Source organism: Martes martes, assembly GCF_963455335.1.
Source record: "Martes martes genome assembly, chromosome: 2".
NCBI classification, from domain to species: Eukaryota; Metazoa; Chordata; class Mammalia; order Carnivora; family Mustelidae; genus Martes; species Martes martes.
Genome location: NC_137889.1, coordinates 142,042,134 through 142,060,327, shown reverse-complemented (window position 1 = coordinate 142,060,327; position 18,194 = coordinate 142,042,134). Strand labels below are relative to the sequence as shown.

Sequence of the window (18,194 nt, the reverse complement as noted above, 5' to 3'; positions counted from 1 at the left end):
GTTGCGGGGAGCTGGCTGGATGCCTCGGTCTGGATGGGGGAAACCAAGGCCCAGTTGTTGGGAGTGGGGTCTTGCTCAAAGCCAACAAGGAGAGAACGCCACCCGCCCCCGACTCCCTGGGCTCTTCTGTGGGCTTGTTTGTAATGGGGCATGTGGGCAGAGACACCACAGGCAGGTGACATCTTAAGGAACCACAATCTGGGGGCAGGGGAGGAGGTGTCAGGGGATCTCAAGCCTGGGACCGCTGGTGCGGCCAACTCCAGGAGCCTAAATTTCAAGGGTCTGCTGCCCACCCTCCTGCTCAGAAAAGCCTTCACTCCTACACTTGCGTCCAAAGGATGGTTTTTATTATCACATTGATGGCATTTTTTCTGATTACAGAAATATCACCTCCGGGTTATGAAAGCAACCCACACTGAAGCCACGGAGTGTCGTGAACGGTTTGTCGCCGACACTGTCACTTTGACGACCATGGTGAACATTCTTTTCCCCTTCGTTTGATTTTGCTTCTCTAAAGAACGTTCTCAAAAGAAGACCAGGGCTCTAGTCATCCGTGGTGTGTGAATACCCACCCCACCCTGGAGGCTGTGTTGAGAATATCTCCATGTGCCCAGTCACGGTCCTGCCAGGACCCAGTCCCTCCCAGCGCCCCCACGCTGGGGCCACAGGGCACCTGAGGGGCTCTTGGCCACGTGTCGGGGGTGTGGTGAGGACAGCCCTGCAAGCTCAAGTCCGTGGCCGTGGGGTGTGCGGGACCCCCCCTTTCATGTGCAGAGCTGGGATGGCAGCTACTGGAGGCACCCGGGTCATCCCTGGTGCCCGGCCTGCTGATGTTTCACTCCGGCTGCAGGCAGTGCTGTGTATCCCAGAAGGAACTGGACCCAACGGTCCTTTCTCCACACACCTGCTCACGTTCTGGATCTCCTGGCCTCTGTGGGTCCTCTGCACTTGGCCATGTGTGCCCTCAGGGCTCCCCCACGAGGCATGAACCTTGTCTTGCAAACGGCCCAGTCCAGTCATGTCCAGTTGTGTCCCCTCGGGTAACAGGTGGCGAGGTCAGCCTTTTCAGGTCAAGGCTGCTGAAAGGAAGGTGCACTTGGCTTCATTTTTTAATTTTTTTTAAGCAAGATTTCTAATATGGTCCCTAAAAGATGAAGACAATACATTTAGGACTCAGGTGCTTTGTTTTTAAGTGAATTCTGGACTCGGTGGGGAAATCGCCTACCATCTCATCCACGTCAAGGAAACCCTGGTGTGTCTTGTCCTGATTCTCAGCCCATCCACGCTGGGTTGGAGATGGAGGTGTGGGAGTACTGTGTCACTGAGCGAATTCTCAGGACCACGCACGGGGATGTGGGAGGGGGGCATGACCCCTCAGGGTGCTGTCTGGCACCTGGGTGAGCCCCGGCTCTATGACCATGACCCGCAGAGCTCCCAGCCAGCCACTTCTAGCTTCACACAGGGAAACTGAGGCCCAGAGACAGGTGTGTATTGTCTGCAATGGAGCTGAGATTAAGAACACTGGGGGCCCGACCCAGCTCGATCCTATGAGAGAAGCCACCAGGCTGGGGGAGCAGAGGTTCTAGACCCCAATGCTCCTGTGGTGGGAAATCCCACAGTAGGTCCTCCCAGCCTAAGAACTCTCAGGGTCAGACAGTGTCCACAGTGCTGTGGGGCCCGGGACCTTTGTCATCCCACCTGGGAGCAAGGCCAGTGCCAACCCAGCTGGCTGGTCAAAGCCTTTGCAATCAAAGGTGCAGGCAGGGGAAGCCTGAGTGAGGGGCTGGGCCCCTGCAGACCCTCGATGACCTAACCACCTTGAAGCCCCAGCCTGGGGACCCGCACACTCCCCTGGGCATAGATGGTGCCCTGAAGGTCAGCACAGGCCTGTGGCATTGTCCAAGAGCTTGGAGAGTCCCTGGGAGCCCCAGGACGCCGGGCGGGTCCCTGGGAACTGGCCCCGGGGGAAGCCAGGTCACAGCTCTGTCCCTGCAGGGCACCCACTAGTGAGCCCATGGAGCTGCCTGGGCTCCCCCTGCCAAGTGGGCCGGGTGGGAACGCTGCCCCATGTAGCCAGGCTCCGGGATTTTCCAGAAGAGCAGGATATCTGGCTTACTTATGGAGTCTCTACCCCTTGAATTGTGGAAAGGGATTCAGAGACTCTCGAAGCTGTGTGGGCAGAGGGCAGCTGGTGGCGGGTAGTGCTCAGCGTACGGGGATGGGAGCTCCAAACCCTGGCCTCCTGCCTGGAAGAAGCCGTGTCCTGGGACCAGACATACAGCAAGCCCATGAGACTCTGCGCAAAGCCAGCCCAGGTATCTAGATGGAGGGATGGTGTCGGGGCTATCGGCCAGCAGAAGCCCATCCAACCCTGTAATGGTAACGGGAAGTGGGCACCCAGCCCCCAGGCTGGGCCCGTCCTGCCCCCTCCACGGAGCCAGCAATGACCCCAGCCCCCAGCACATACCACCCCTGTGGCTGAGAGGCAGTCACCAGGATGCCATACACATTGGGGGTATGGACGGGCACTGGCTTGGGGCCCCCACACTTGCTAACCTGTTTATGCTCCCAAACACTGATGAGCTGAGTGTCTGCCTCCTTCTGTCTCAAGAATGGGACAGGAAGCACAAAAAGGTTAAGAGACTTGCCAGATGAGAATGCAGTGGCCCTGGTGGGGGTGCTGGGAGGTGACTCTGCCCATGGCCTGATTATCTGAAGAAAGACGTGCCCTTTGGGACTGGGATGCTGCTCAGACTCACCTGAGGACCCAGGTCACTTGGGAACTTGTTAAAAAATCTGTCTTTCTGGGCCTGACCTGGGAAATCCAGATATGGCAGGTTTGGAGTCTAGAATCTGATTTTAAGGACAGCCCAAGTGACTTATGATAAACAAATATGGATCATGGGAGACCCTGCCCATCTTTACTGACCCACTGCTGGCGTTACACTGGGGCCCAGCACACAGTAGGTACTCAATAAATTGTGTTGGCGGAGTTCCCCAGCCAGCTACCCCCAGGCCCAGCTACAGAAACCAGGCCCCAGAGAGTGGGGAGCTCTCCTCTAGCTCAGTGAAGGCGTGGCCCTCCCAGACACTTCCCAAAGCACCTGCACCCCCGCAGGGGGTTGGGGGGGAGGTGAAAGCCTCTGGGATCCTACATCACCCCCCACACCCGCCCCAGGCTGCTCTTCTCCTCCCAGCTCGGGAATGCTGACCGGGGACTTCCAATACAGATACGCAGGAGGAAGGTCAGGGAGGAGACTGGGCCCCTTCCAGGCAGGGCGGGCCGCTGCTGTGGGCGTGACCAGTGACCTGGGCTGACTGCTCTGGCCACCTGACTGGGGCCTGCGAGGGCCTGGCGGGCTGAAAACATGCGCCTTCCTGCCCCGCCTGCGCCAAGTGGCGGGCCTTCCTGAGAGCCCCGGACAACAGGCTTGGTGGCAGCCCCAGGGAGCCTCCCTCCCTCCCTGGCCGGGTAAGTTCTAGGGGCCCTCCCCGCCAGGAGGAGACGCCTCTGCACTGCAACCCCCAGTCCCACGCTTAGGGCCACTCCCAGGTGGGTCCTGGTCAGGCTGGGGTTCAGGTGGCCATGGGAGGGCCACCCTGGTGTCCCCACGTCCAAGAAAGGGGCAGAGAGCTGGGCGGGTGAAGCTGGGTGTTGTCACGGTGGCCATGGTGAGACGGGGTTGTGCCTCCCCACCTGTGGGGGCCTCTGTGGGGTTCAGGAGACCGTCGCCCCAGGGGCTCTGATCCTGGCTGAGCACCTGGGAGCAAGTGGTTCTACATCTCTGTGCCTCAGTTTCCCTGTCTGTAGGGTGAGAGCGTCCCAGGGGCCCAGCACAGGTCTGTACTTGGCTAGCGGCTGCTCTCCAGTGCTTATGACCTGGAGCAGAACAGGAGCCGTGGCTGGTGGTGGGGGGCAAGGTTCCAGCTTTCCCTTGCCCTGATGCTGCCCTGCCCCTCTGTAGACTTCAGCACCGGGCTCTCTGCGCCCCTCTTCCTCCAGCCCCCATCCTAGCCCCCAGGGGCTGGAGTCCCAGCAGCCCCAGGGACAGCGGCTCCTTCCTTCAGGGAATAGCGAAGGGGCAGCGGAAGAGGGATGGTGCCTGATTTGGGAGGGACAGAGGGGAGGCTCTGCCCCCATGGTCCCCCCACCCCGCGGGGGAGTTTGCACAGGCTGACGGGGTGAGGGGCCTCTCTGGGAGCCCGGGGCCAGGTGCAGCTCCTCTCCACACCTCCATTCCTGGGCGTGCACAAGAAGCCTCGTGACTGCCCCCTCCACAGTGGTTGTAAGCTTCCCAGGGGACCGGTGGAGGGGTCCTGGTCCTTGATTCACAGAGAGGCCGAGGCTGTGGGTCATACACCCTGCCCGAGGGTAGCCACTGGACTAGAGTGGTGACTAGAGTGGTCCTCCCAAGGCCTGCCTGGGTGAACCCAGATCTTTGGCTCTGCCCACCCCCACCCCTGTGTCCTGCGAGCCCCGCTGAGGGAGGCTCCCTGGCCGGCCCAAGGCCACAGCCTGCAGACAGGGGACTTCGCCCGGGGCCATCGGGTCCAGGCCTGGCTGCACCTGCGGAGTCTTCCGGCCGTAAAGTTTCTCCACACACCTTGTGAGTGTTCCAGCTTGCTGGGACTGTTTGATTTTTTGGGGACAGTTTTAGATTTACAAAACAATTGCCAAGATAGCACAGAGTTCTCATAAGCCCTCCCACCCAGTCTCCTTTGACTGCTGACATCTTACATTAGATGGGTACATTCGTCACAATCGAGGAACCAGTATTGATCCATTACTATCAACTAAAGCCCACACTTGGTTCAGATTCCCTTATTCGTCATCCAGTGTCCCCTCCCCAGTCCCAAGATCCTGTTGGGGTCATCATGTGACATGTGGCTGTCCCATCTCCCCAGGCTCCTCTGGGCTGCGACGGTTTCTCAGATGTCCCTGGTTTGCAATGACTTTCGTGAGGAGTCCTGGCAGGTGGTCCATGTGGCATCCCTCCATGAGGACTGGTCTGGTTATTTCTCATGATCAGTGGGGGATTATGGGTTCTCGGGGGGTGGGGGGGAAGACCCTGGGGGCGCAGTGCCCGCCTGTGCCATCAGGTCAAGGGCACCTGCCATCAATGTGACCTGTCACGGCGATGGTGACCTTGACCCTCTGGTCGAGGTGGGCTTTGCCAGGTTTGCCTGTCCCCCAGTCCCCCTCCCGGCCCTCCCACGCTGTGCCCTCAGCGGGGAGGTCACTGTGACCCGCGCACATCTGGGGCCTGGGGGAGCCCTCCTTGAGGGTGGCGCGTCCCAGTAAGTCACTGGGAGCTCTCCTGCTCGGGACATTTATCCCTTCTCACTCATTTATTTGGTCATTTATTTATGTTGGATAGACTCACATACTAATTTTATACTTTGGGTTATAATCGAATACTGATTAATTCAGTTGCTCAGATGTTTCTAGCCTTGGTCATTGGGAGCTCTTTCACTGGCTCCTCTGTCCTTTGGCTCACCCCAAGTGTGTGATTTCATTCATTCATTCACTCATTCATTCACTTCCTTACTCGCTGGCGCCACAAGCCAGGCCCATCGTGTATTTTTGTGGGCCTAGTCCTGGAGTCAGCCATCCCTCCAAGGGTCCTGGTTCCTTTAGTCGGAGAATGGTTTTAAGAAGCGAGATCTGTGCACACTCCGAGTGTGCCTGTTGCTATCTGGGTCTTTTGGACGCAGATCTGCAAGTATGAGTACACTAACCTATGTATGTGCATCTCTAAGTTGGTGGCTGCGTGCATCTGGTTTGGGTGTGCGGGTCTAAGCACTTCCCCAGGTAAATGTGTCTCCACATCTCATCCGTCCCCACGGGGACTTTCAGGCCCCTCTCCTTCATTCCCTCCGGCAGTGAGAAACTCAACTTTCACATCTGCCCTCTATCTACTTGGTTTTTCAGACTCCCGCTGCTCTTCCTGCGTGGGGGGTATAAAAATTCGTCCCCCTGCCCCGTGGGGAGCCGGGTGACCAGCTGGATCCCAGTGCAAACTCGTGGTTCCTTTTGGCCGCTTCCGAGAGGCTGGCTCATGTGTGGGTAACATGGTCCTCGTCGTGTCACACGGCCTGCATCCCAGCGTCCCCTGGCCTCCTGCACCCACAAGGCTTCGTGCCACGTGCTGCATGCTGCCGTGGTCCTTGACACACGTATGACGTCATGTAGCCGCTGCCATGGCTCCTGTGACTGGTTCACTGCCTGCATAATGCCCTCACTTCCCCTACTCAGCCCTTTGGGAAGCCGGCCAGGGGGCACCCCCACCCGCAGGTGCTGGCTGGAGCCTCATGATTTGACAGCTGGGTGTTTTCCAGGTGCTGCTGTTAGGAGGAGCTGGGACCTCTTGTAGTGGGGGCAGTGGGTGGTCCTGGGCTCTGGAGGCGGGGCTGCGGGTTAAGGATGTGGTTTTCTAGGCCCTGGTGGCTCCACAGCCCTCAGGTCACCCCCTTGCACCTGCCCTCCACGGTCCACTACGAGTGTGCGGACAGGGGCTGAGTGTTGCTGACCCGGGAAGAGGCGGAGGCACTGGGGCTCATTCTGCACTTCTCACTGCGGGGAGAGTGAGCACAGTTTTACCTCTTCACATCCTGGGTCCTCACTCCTTCTCTGTGGAGTGCTGGGTCCTCTCTGGCACAGAGTAGGGCCGCGTTGACTGGGGCCAGATTCTCAGGGGCCGTTTCACTAAAAAACGCCTTGGGGAGGGGACCCGGGCCCAGCCCAGCTCTGAGCCAAAATCAGTGACACGTTTTGCTGGTTGAAAATTCGAAGGAAAAGGGGCTGGGGAAAACACCACACAGATCCCGACGGAAGAATATGCTCCAAACACGGACCTGGCTGGGGCTCCTCAAAAGTAAGGTCCCGAGAAACCAGGACATTCAGATGGGGTGATGCCTCCATGGCTCCGGGGACAGACAGGAGGGAAACACGGACGCACTTGCATGAAGCATGGACCCTGGTGCATAAGGATGGGTCCGTGTTGTGCACCGAGTGTGATAAACGTGCCACAGGAGCGTGACGCTGTCATTGCCTCACTTGCCACGCTGTCTGCCTTCCCCGACCCTTACACACTCAGTTTGTGTTTGTCTCGTGCCTTTGTCGTGCTGACGCTGGGCTTTAGCTCAGGGAGGAAGAGTGTAGGGGTGACGTGCCATCCTCATCATGTCACAGCAAGGAGGGGGCCAGTCGCTGCTGGCGTCACCCTGATCGCCAGGCCGAGCTGGCATTTGTCAGGCCCCACGGAGAATGAGGCTTTCCTGCATTTCCACACGGCGCTTCCGGGGATGGGGGTTGTGCTCCCCACTGGAGGATGGAGAGGCAGCGTGCGTTAGCTGGAGTTTTTCTGCTGGGAATATTTGTCTCCTCTCCATTTACTTAGATATCAATCACTTACTTACACTAGTATGGACTTCTGGGTGTTTCTTCTGTATTTCAAGTTATAACCTACTACTACTCTGTTCTGTGCTCTGAGTCTCTAGCTTTGGCCACTGGGAGCTCTTCACTGGCTCCTGTGTCCCATCATTGTGGGGGTCTATCCATCCATCTGTCACTTATCCCACCCTCCCTCCCACCTCCTACAAGGTGGCACTACAAGATGCTCCGGGCTTGGTGTTTAGCCTAGAGGGGAGTGTATTTCTCATGCCAGGGCCCAGCTCAGAGCCCCCTCCTCCAGGCAGTCTCCCCAGCTGTCTCCAGGCAGGATCCCGGTTGTCTGGTGGCCCCTGGCTCTCTTTGTGTCCTCTGTCACGCCGGTTCCAGCGGTGCTGTCTGGTCTCCATCCATTTCCTGGGCTGTGGTTACCAGTAGGCTGAGTGTTCTGGGAGCAGGGCCGTCTGATGCGTGCATGCCCCAGTGTGTGGGGCTGGCAAGTTCAGGATGGGCAATGCTGCTAGTCCCCCACCCCTGCCCTCATTGAACAGCAGTGACAGTAGTGCTCTACTTTGTGTGACCCTCCTCTGCATGCCAGGAGAGGCTAGAGCCCTTGAATTTTGCCCTTCAGCACCCCTGCATGGTAGCATGTGGCCAGCATGGGAATTCACGGGACGGGCATGTGGGGTGACTGGACAGCAGAGCTTCCCTCTGGGAATGCAGGAGGGCTCTGCCAGGGAGAGGGAGTGGAGGACATGCCCATCCCGCAGTGAGTGAGGGGGACCCCAGGACTGGCACCCGGGCTGCTGCCAGAGCAGTGTCTCAGCCTGTGAATCCTCACAGCTGGGCAGCTGGCGTGGGAAGGGCGCAGGTGGGATGTCCGTGGGCGAGGGGCAGCGGGGCGGAGCCCACGTGGCAGGGGGCCGAGGGGAGGAGATGGAGACCCTGATCCCACCTCTCCTGCGTGGGTCAGAGGGCAGGAGTGCTGTGTCCCGGCCCTGCCAGGCGCCTTCCCAGGCACTCCAGGTCTCACCAGCTGAGGCTGGGAAGCTCACTGGCAGCCGTGCCCGGCTCCAGGCCTGAGTGCTTCCCTCTGGCCCGGCAGCCTCCCCAGAGAGCTGGGAAGAAGGCCAGTCCCTGGAGAGTGGGCAGCTGGAAAACTCAGCATCTGTCCAACTTACCGCATCAGAGGTGTGTTGCTTAGGGGTCTGCCCCTTTTGTGCCTCTAGACAGGTGGCTCTGTGCCTGAGGGCTGGTGTTCGGTGTCCTGTGGGGTGTGAGCCGCCCCCGCCCCCTTTACTGACCCTGTGTCTCTGTCATTAAGCACATTCGTGTAAGGCCCAGCTATGCCCCCAGGTGCTCCCATGGTGGGTCCTTCTGTGCTAATCAGGTGACGGTGTCTACAGGGACCCCAGTCACAGCACCATGGGCTCCGGACGCTCCAGGATTGCAGGAGGGTGGGCTTGTGTGCTCGGGGCAAGGCTGGGAGGAGGCAGTGCTGAGGGAGATTGTGGGGAGTGGGGGTCAGAGCCTGGCAGAGCAGGTGACCAGGAAGAGGGACATGCGGATGCGGCCAAGGCTGGAAGCTCCGTTGTCAACAGGAAGAGGGGGCTGCTGGTGCTGGTGACTGTGGCTCAGGGGAAGGTGGGGAAGCTGTGGGCAGTGGGGGGCAGGTGTCCTGTTCCCCTCCCAGGGGAATGCCCTGTGGCTCCAGCTCTGCCCCCAGGTCTGAGATAGATGGCACCCTGGGCTGATGCATGCAGACAGGAGGTTCTAGAAGTCCTGACCTGCGGGAGCTCACAGGGCCGGTGTAGACAGAGAGGAGTAGCAGACACAGGAAGAGGAACACCAGAAAGGGGGAGGGAGGTATTCAGAGGGGTCCTGAGGTCAGCTGGGCTGAGGAACCAGGGAGGAGAGGGCCGCTGGAGGTGAAACATGAGGGAACTGGCTGTGTAGACGAGGTCAGTTTTGAGGGGTGATGGGTGGGTGAGGCCAGGCTGAGGAGGGAATGACGAGGTGTTGCCGAGAGGGGAGCTGAGAGATGGGAGGCAGCCAAACAGACCCCCTGAATGCCCTCAGTGATCTGGGGGCCGACAGTGTCCCCCTCGCCTGCCCCAGCACCGCCTGAGGGGAACTTCCAAGGGGCCTGCGGAAATTCCCACCTCAGACCTCCACCCAGCTGCCTGCCTTGACCTGGGCCTGGTTTCCAGGGAGATGGGTCCTGGCCGGGTGGACTTGCGCGCCCCAGGAGGCTGGGGTTGGGTTAATGTTTGCATAAGCCTGGTTCCAGATCCACTGCCTGGTGACTGGGCTGCGGAGAATGTCCAGAATTCCAGCCCAGAATTCCAGCCGGGGGCCCACCCAGAGTCAGGAATGCTGGTGCTCTGGGCACTGAGTTTCTGCGGGATCAGGGTGTCCCTGGGGTTTCATCTGTGAGCAGGGGTGGCCGAGACCTCTCTACCCCATATCCCCCATTCTGCCCCCTCTGGGTCACCCCATGACTCACAGCCAAACAGTCCAGGGATTTGGATGTGCCTGTCCCGCAAAGGGAGAAACTAGGGTGCTCCTGAGACTGGCCACTCCCCTATAGTAGAGGAGGGCCCCCCTGCGATGTGATGGGAGGACACGCTCCCAGGGCCTTGCTCCCCGGGTGGGCCGTGAAGACAGCCTTTATGCATTTCTGACCAGCTTCCTCTGAGGACCCAAGGTGCCTTATTGGGGATGCTGAGAAGGGACACCCCACTTCTGAAGGCTCTGTTTCTGGCCAGGTCAGATGAAGGAGCATGGCTTGGAGGACTGCCTGGCAGATATGCCCGGGCACCTGGCCAGCTCTCGGGCTGGCCCTGCCCAGCCAAGGAGGAGCTGCTGCACCGCCGAGTCAGCAGGTCCCTGGCTTGAGGGCGCTGCCTGTCCTGATGGGGCCAGATGACCATGACCCGGGCCGGGGTATGGGTGTCTTCAGTCCTGGCTGAGCTCGGGAACTGCTGACAGCTTCCTGCAGCCCTGTGACCCGGCCCGGGGTGGCCGTCTGTCATCAGAAGCCTGTTTGGTCCCAATATCCTTGTTTTGCAAAGTGCAGTTCCTGAAATCTCGGGGACTAGAGCTTTGCTCATCTTTGGGGTCATTTCAGCCACTAAGGCCAAAAATAACAAACACGGGCTGAGTCTCGCTGAGCACGGCCCCCTGTTCTAGCCCTTTCTGTGTGTCCTGGGGAAGCTGGGCGCCAGGCCCCAGGCTGGTGACCTCTGTCTCTGTCCCCAGACCCCGGCGTGCTGAGGACAGGCATCTCTAGCCCCACCTTCCCGGTTCTGTAGACCCAGGCGGGGTTCAGGGAAGTGCACATGCTCCTTGGAAGGTCTGAGGTGGTCCTTTGCCTGTTTGCCTGGTCACTAGGCCAGGTCACATCGGTATCTCACAGATGTGGAACCAGAGACCAAGACAGACGATGGGGTGTTGCTTGGTGTGGACCATGCAGACACTGGGGACCCGCTTTCCTGCGACCCTGGGGGAAGGGCCTTCCCTTCCGGCATCTTGGTTCCCCATCTGTAAGCCTGTTACCCAATCACCCATCTTTATGTCGCGCTCATCTCCTGTGCTCTAAGTGCTGGGTCTTGGTGATCTGTGACAAGTTAGCTGTCTGTGTGTGCAGTGACTGTCATAAGCAGGGTGGTTGGCAGGACCCAGCTCCGTGGATTTGATCCTGTGCCAGCCTCAAGCCCGTTCCTGTCCCCGGCGCCGGGGCTGGCCTCCACCTCCTCTGCCTGAACTTCTGTATATCCCAGTCCCAATGCGGCAGGGAATGCCTGTGAGCGGACTCCTTCCTGCTCTGGTGGGGGAATCCTGAGATGCTTCCCACAAATCCCCACCCCACCCATTCTCTAGAGCAGGACCCACTAGAGGGCTGAATCCAGCCCGGGTTTGTAAATAAGATTTTACCAGCACACTGAGGCCCTGCTTGTTGACCGTTTTGGGGACTGCTGCCTCCTTGGCCTCGTCTGTTCAAGGTATCTGGGACCCACCCAACAGCCCTGTACAGAAGGCGTAGCCACTGGGCTCTACACTTGCCTGTGTGGCTCTTGCTTGGCTTGTTTCTACTGCCCAGGGCCCCAGGTGAGTGGGGAGTGGTCACATAGCCTACCCCCACCCACCCTGAGGGTCTGCACATTCCTGAGAGTCAGAGTTCTGGCCTGTTGTGGATTAACCCTTAGGGCAAGAGTGTGACCCAACCTCTCCAGCTTCCACGATGGAGCAGGATTGTCTAGGAGGAGGTGGGGTTTACGTGCTCTTCTGTCTAGTCCTGACCCTGGGAAGACCTTTACAACCCCTCTTTGCCTAGGTCCTCTTCCTCTGAGACTTGCCCCAGAGGCGTCCACCTCCAGGAAGCCTTCCTTGATTTCATCATCCTCTCCTTTCCATCCCAGGCTTCCCTTTGCCACTGCAAGGATCGAGCTACATCTTCCCAGTCTGTTTCCAGGTCTGTCTCCCCAACTTGTCTGCGAGTCCTGCATGGGTGGGGACCTGGAAGGCAGAGCTCAGACAATGGACCAAGATAGTGGGTAGTGGGGAGAGGTCCAAACCCCAGAGAGCAGAGCTATCTCAAGGTGGAGTGTGGGACCCACCAGGAGCCTGAGCCATGTGCCAGGGAGGCCGTCGGGGGATCCCAGCTGGGTGTCAGGGAGGCCTGGGTTGTCGCAGTCCCAGAGAATCAGGGGTGCTTTAAGAGGACACGATAAATTCAGAATTGCCTTTTGTCTTCATTTGACTCCAGTGCTTGCTACCTACTCCCTGAGCTAAACAATAAAAATAAGCAGAGGGAGGAGGGTACCCCTCAGCCCCTACATCTGGCTCCTGCATCGCAGCCTAGGGCTCTGTCCCTACTGAGCCGGCGTCTGGGTCTGAGCTGGGGTCCAGGTCTGAGCCAGGGTCAGGGTCCGAGCTGGTGTCAGGGTCTCATCTAAGGTCTGGGTCTGAGCCAGTGACTGGGGCGAGGGTCTGAGCCAGGGTCTGGATCTGTGCTGGGGTCCAGGTCCAAGCTGGGGCCAGGGTCTCAACTGGGGTCCGGGGTCTGAGCAGGGACCAGGGTCTGAGCCAAGGTCTGAGCTGGGGTCCAGGGTCTGAGCCGGGGTCTGGGTCCGAGTCGGGGTCAGGGTCCAAGCTGGGGTCCGGGGTCCAAGCTGGGGTCAGGGTCTGAGCTGGTGTCCAGGGTCTGAGCTGAGGTCCAGACTCTGAGCGGGGGTCTGGGTCCATGCCTGTGGTCCTAGTTTCTGGCAGGAGCTGCCTCAGGACTCTGAGGAGGGGAATGTCTGCCTGTCAAGAACTAGATTTAGGGAGAAGGAGGGGCCCCTATATACACTCGGAGAATGCCCTAGAAGTTCCTGCAGAAGGTTTGGCTGAGGGCTTCAGGGCTGTACCCCTCCCAAGGTACAGAGTTTCCCAAGGGAGGGACTCAGAACCGGTTTGGGGACTTTCCAGAGCTTCCTGGGGCCCATTCATCTTGAAGGAAGCCTTTAACCGTCATCCATGCAAAAGATGCTGGGGAGACAGGGACCCAGAGTGGCAGTGTGGGCTTAAGGGAGAGCAGAGTGCCAAGTTCTCCCTTGAGGAGGCCCTGCCAGGGGATCCTCGTCCGTGTGGCTCTCCAGACCTCCATTTCCTTGCGTGACTCCCTGAGGCTGCAGGGAGGACGTGGCCAGGCCAGCCTCCTGTCCTGACTGTGGGCTCTAGCTCTCGGCATGCAGCAGTCAGTCCCTGGGCCTCCGCAGACACACGTGCTTTCCCGGTGATAGTAGCCGTGCCCGCGGTGTCCACACTGGCTAGAAAATGTGTCTCTTGCCTTTGTCCTGGGAAGCCATCCCTCTTCCCCAAAGGTGCCTGCTCCTTGGCCAGGGAAAGCGCCTCCCTGGGGTGGTTTGGTGGCTTCCTCTGTAGCACCCTCAGGGGGACGGAGAGGCTGCCTGAGGAGGAGGGCCTGAGTGCCTGAGTGGAGAGCTCCGGAGACGCTGAGGCTGTGGACAGCTGGGCAGCACCCACACGTGCCCGCACACCCTACAGTTCAGTGAGATACCACCCGTCCCTGTGATGGGAAAGGGACCAAGGCGAGTTCTCTCTCTCTGAATTGCTGCCTGAAGAGAGTTAAAACCAGGGTTTGGTGCTGGAAGACACAAGGATCTGATTACAGCGGAAACCCCAGACTCGGACGGGACTTGCTCCCCAGAGCTCCTGGGAATTGGGCTGTGGTTTCTCTGGCTGTTTGTCTCAGACCTTAGAGACTCAGGGCATCTCCTGTGGCGCCGGGAGGACCTGAGACCCCAGCTGTGTGCAGGTGCCGCGGGGTGGGGGGGCAGACCCGAGACCCCAGCTGCCGGCACTGCCCTCGGGCAGGTGACCCTGGACAGTTGCCGCCTCATACCCATCTGCCTCAGTCCAGCGGATGGTGGTAAGACTCACGCCGGGAGGGCTGTAACCCCTGGATCCAGCATCTCCTTGGCAAGTGACGTGCCAGGCACCCGAGGTGTCGCAGGTGTCGGGAGGCACTCAGAGTCCTCCAAATCTGATTCCACCATCTGCACGGGGCAGAGTGAGGCCCAGGGAGTGATGGGCTTTCCCAGAGGGACTTAGGACTGAGCTGTGCAGGCCTGCCCCATGCCCACCCTGTAGGAAGGACCCTGGTTTGGAAAGTCCCATGGCCTAGAAAGCTCATGTTCTTCCTCTGGAAGGCTCTTGGGGTGCACTTGCAGAATGGGGGTATGCCCTGGAGTTGGGGTGCACAGTGCAGAGTCAAGACCCTGGCTTGGGGTGTGCTGTGTGGCTTTGGGGTGCAATGTGCAGAGTCAGTGCTGGGCACAGTTGGGGAAGCCCTTGGAAACTACTCCCGGCCTGGGGCCAAGAGCACAGCTGTGGAGACAAACAGGATACAGGGTCCTGGGCCCCCGGCAGGGGACAATGGCCAGGAGAGGAAATGTGTCCAGGCCCTTTTATGGATGTGGAGCCCATCTGGGACTTCTTTCAGTATAATTTCCAGAAAAACAGAGAAGAAGCCAGGCATATCATGTTTTGCACATTGTGGGGTACTGAACGTGGGCTGAAGGTCCCAGCTCACAGACAAGGGACGGAGGCTGAGAGGAGCAGGAGCTCCTCCCTCCTGCAGTGGGTTGGAGAGGTGCCCGTGCCCAGCTTCCGCCTATGGCCCCCTGGGCCCTGCCTCACCCCAGGACTGAGAAACCAAAACCCCAAGGTTCTGTGGCCAGCACAGCGGAGCTGTCCGGCAAGGTGCTGTGCTTGGATGCAGGTGCCCACCTCCCATCCCATGCTGCAGCCTGAGCTCTTCCCTCCAGTGAGCTGCCCAGAGGGTGGTGGATTGGGGGCCCGGGGGAGGCTGTGGGTCCATCTGCAGGTCCCAGGTGCCAGTGCCAAGGGGGGCTGGGCACCTGTGTCTGGAGAGAGGAGGCAGGCTCGCCCAGGAGAATGGCCCCAGCGGGGGAGCACCCACCCTACAGAGAACGTGCAAGGAATCCAACTTCTGGTCCTTGCCAGGGGTAGGGCATCACCGTTTCCACGGCTGTGAAGACAGGGGCTCAGGGAGCTGGCTGCACAAGGCTGGAGGCAGAACTGGACTGGACAGAGGAGGGTGGGAGAGGGAGGGGCAGGTGTCTTCCAGGAAGGGGTGATGAGGACTTACCCCCCCAGAGGAGCTTGGGGACAGGGTACCTGGACCTCGTTTGTCCACCCCCCCCACCCCGGGCCCTAAAGGTGGACAGGAGGATGGGGCCTCCTGAAGGCCAGCACGTCGCTGAGGCCGAGGGGAGCCGTGATGGGTGGGCAGGCAGGTGGACATCACCGTTCACAAGCCGCCCTGTCCTCCGCCCACTTCCTGTGCCCGTTGGCATCTGGGAGTACAGGGCGGGATGGTGGCCCCACAGGTGTATCCATGGGAACCTCCAGACATGATCTTGTTTGGGAAAAGGGTCTCTGTGGATATAATTAAGGTGAGGGTCTCAAGATGACGTGGGCCCCAGATAGAATACGAAGGAGAAGAACCACAGGGAAGGTGGCCGGGTGCTGATGTGGGAGACGGAGTGATGTGGCCAGGAGCCCAGGTGCGCCCTGGGGCTCTGGAGGCTGGAAGAGGCAGGAAGGACCCTCCTGGAACACCCAGAGGAAGCATGGCCTGGCCCACACCTTGGTTTAGAATTCTGGCCTCCAGACTGGGAGGGATTAGGCCTGGGTGACTTTAAGGCTCCCAGTCCATGTCCCCGTAGCCCCAGGGCATTGTCACAATGACCATCACAGCTGTCCTTCAGAGAGACAACTGCTCCCACTCTACGGAGGGGACAGCCCAGCTTTGAGCGGCCACACCTCCCAGTGGAAAGGAGGAGCTGCCAGTGGGAGCTGCCGCCCCCGGTCTCTGGAACCCACTGTGTAGCTTCCGATTGGCCCTGTTAGTCAGCTCGCAGTTATGGGGACGGTGAAAAAGTCCTCCCCGACCCCTGGATCCCTCTGTGTGGTCTCCATGCAGTGGGACCTGGCCGGGTTGGGTGTGCTGGGGGCCCAGGTGTTAGGCCTGGCTTTGTGGGTGACCTGCTGTCCCACCTCCGAGGTGAGTGGCTTGCCTGTTCTTGGCCTCCATGGCCCGCTCTGCCCAGTGAAACACCTGGGCTCCAGCCCCGTGGGGAGGGAGGGGACTTCAGGACCTTGGGGCAGCAGTGCATGACCCCAGGATGGGCAGCGTTGTGTTACCTGGAGGCAACTCAGCCTGGAGCAGTGGTTCGGCCCCACGTTGTTCCCGGTGACTCTTAACCTGGAGGGGTGTCTGGTTGTCATGGCTGGGGTCTGGAGGGTGGCCTGGGGTGGACTGGCATCTAGTGGGCGAGGCCAGAGATGCAGCTGGGATTCCAAGTGTGCACAGCAGCCCCTCCCCCATGACAAAGAGGCATCACCCATGTGTCAGTTGTGGCACCCTTAGTACCCTGGCCTGAGGGCTCAGTGTCTGTCAGACTTGGTTCTGGGCCCTTCTAGTCATCACTGGCCTTGGGCCTATCCCACGACCTCTCTGACCTCAGTTTCATGTCTGCAAAGCAGTCACATGACCACCAAATTAGAGATTTTTCCTGGTGTTAATCCAGACTGTATGTGCACGCCTGGTCTGTCCCACACAAGATGGAGGAGGAGGTGGCTGTCTTGCTCCCAGTCCCTGGGGCTGGGTCGGAGCCGGGCCTCTGCCTCAGGGAGGGTGTGAGGCTGCCCACAGTTCGTTTCCTGCTTGTCCCAACTCCCTGGAGCCCAGAGCCCTGGGGGGGGGAGTCCCAGACCCAGTGGGAGGTCAGCAAAGCGGGGGGTGGGGGTCTGTGGTCTGAGAGGCTTCTGTCCCTGGTGGGCCAGTAGGCGGGGGCAGCACCTGGACAAGGGAAGGGGGTGCACATGTGTCTGTGTGTGCGCGCACATGTTTGTTGTGTGTGTGCAAGTGTGCGTGCATGTGGGCATCTTGGCGTGTGCACACTCGTGTTGTGTCATGTGTATATAGTATATGTGTCATGTATGAATGTTGAGTGTGCACACAAGTGCCATTCACACGCATGTGTATATGTGTATCGCGTAGCGATGCTGTGTGTGGCGTGTGTGCACACGTGTGTTGTGTGTCGTGAATGTGTGTACACGTGTGTGTCGTGCATGAGTTGTGTTGTGGTGTGTGTGTGTGCCCGTGTGTGGTGTGTGTCTGCACCGAGTAGAAGAGGAACAGAGTAGAGCTGAGGGTGGCGGGGCCGTGGGGAGGGCAGCTGGGCACTTCCCCAATCCTGGGGGCTGGGGCGGGAGCCGGGGTGTTCCCTGGCCTCTGTCTCTGAGCTGGTGGGGGCTGGGCGGTGGGTGGGACGGGGCTTGGAGCCAGTCCAGGGAGGAGCTCAGGATCAGAATGAGGCGCGGGGCCTGCCTCTCACCACCGGCCCCAGCTGTGGTGCGGTGCAGGGAGGAAGTGTGGCAGGAAGCAGGGGGTGGTGGTGGCCGCTGTGCAGCCAGCCGGGCCGTGGGCGGCCGCCGCCTGTCCTGGCCGCCAGAGACAGCCCGCAGGGCCAGCCAGCCAGGAGCCTGGAGCGGCCCCCCGGGGGCTTGCCGGCCTGCTGCCTCCCACCTGGCTGGGAGCTGCCTCTGGGGAGTGGGAAGCAGGTACCAGGGGGTGCTGGGGCGGGCGGGACGAGGATGGTCTGGGCAGGCATGGTCCGTGGAGCTGGGGCCTGCTGCGCACGGGGGGCTCGGAGACTAGCCTTCCACTTTCACTTTCTTGAAGACTCTTCTGTTTCTTGGGACAGTGGGGAGCAGAGCTGAAGTCTGGGGAGTCCGGAAGGCTGTGGGTGCCTGGGAGGAGACGGCAGCCAGCCGACAGAGCCCCTTGCTTCTGTGATCTGGCTTGATATTCTCCCTTCCCGCCGGCACTCAGCGTGTGCCAGGGTCTGGATGAGGCACAGAGCCTAGCCAGCAAGAAGGGAGTGGGCCCCCACCCTGAGGAGGTTGCCACATGGGGCATACACCCCAACAGACACCACGAGACAGCCCAGGGCGGCTCTGCAGCTCTGACCTGGCCAGTCTGAGGTCACCACCCCAGGGCCTCTTTTCTGTCTGCTGTGGGGATGCAGGGGCACCAACCAGATGGTTGTGGGGGAGGGTATGGACCCAGGCCTTGTCATGCCAGGTCCCGTGCTGTGTACGTGCTCCCAGCACACCACTGAGACCCTCTCTTGGCTTCCAGGAACCCCCCCACCCCACCCCCCACCAGCCAGCTCTGTCTGTGGCAAAGCAGCATTGCTGGGAGTAG

At 60.1% G+C, this 18,194-nt stretch overlaps 1 protein-coding gene across 1 annotated transcript in view; it reads left to right on the top strand.

Annotated features, from left to right (window-relative positions):
• Nucleotides 1-3,376: 3,376 nt before the first annotated feature.
• SH3TC1 (SH3 domain and tetratricopeptide repeats 1) overlaps nt 3,377-18,194 on the top strand; it is a 46,783-nt gene continuing 31,965 nt past the window's right edge. Inside the window, exon 1 of the mRNA XM_080797073.1 lies at nt 3,377-3,472. The gene's annotated coding sequence lies outside the window, so the exon portion shown is untranslated. The remainder of the gene's footprint in view (nt 3,473-18,194) is intronic.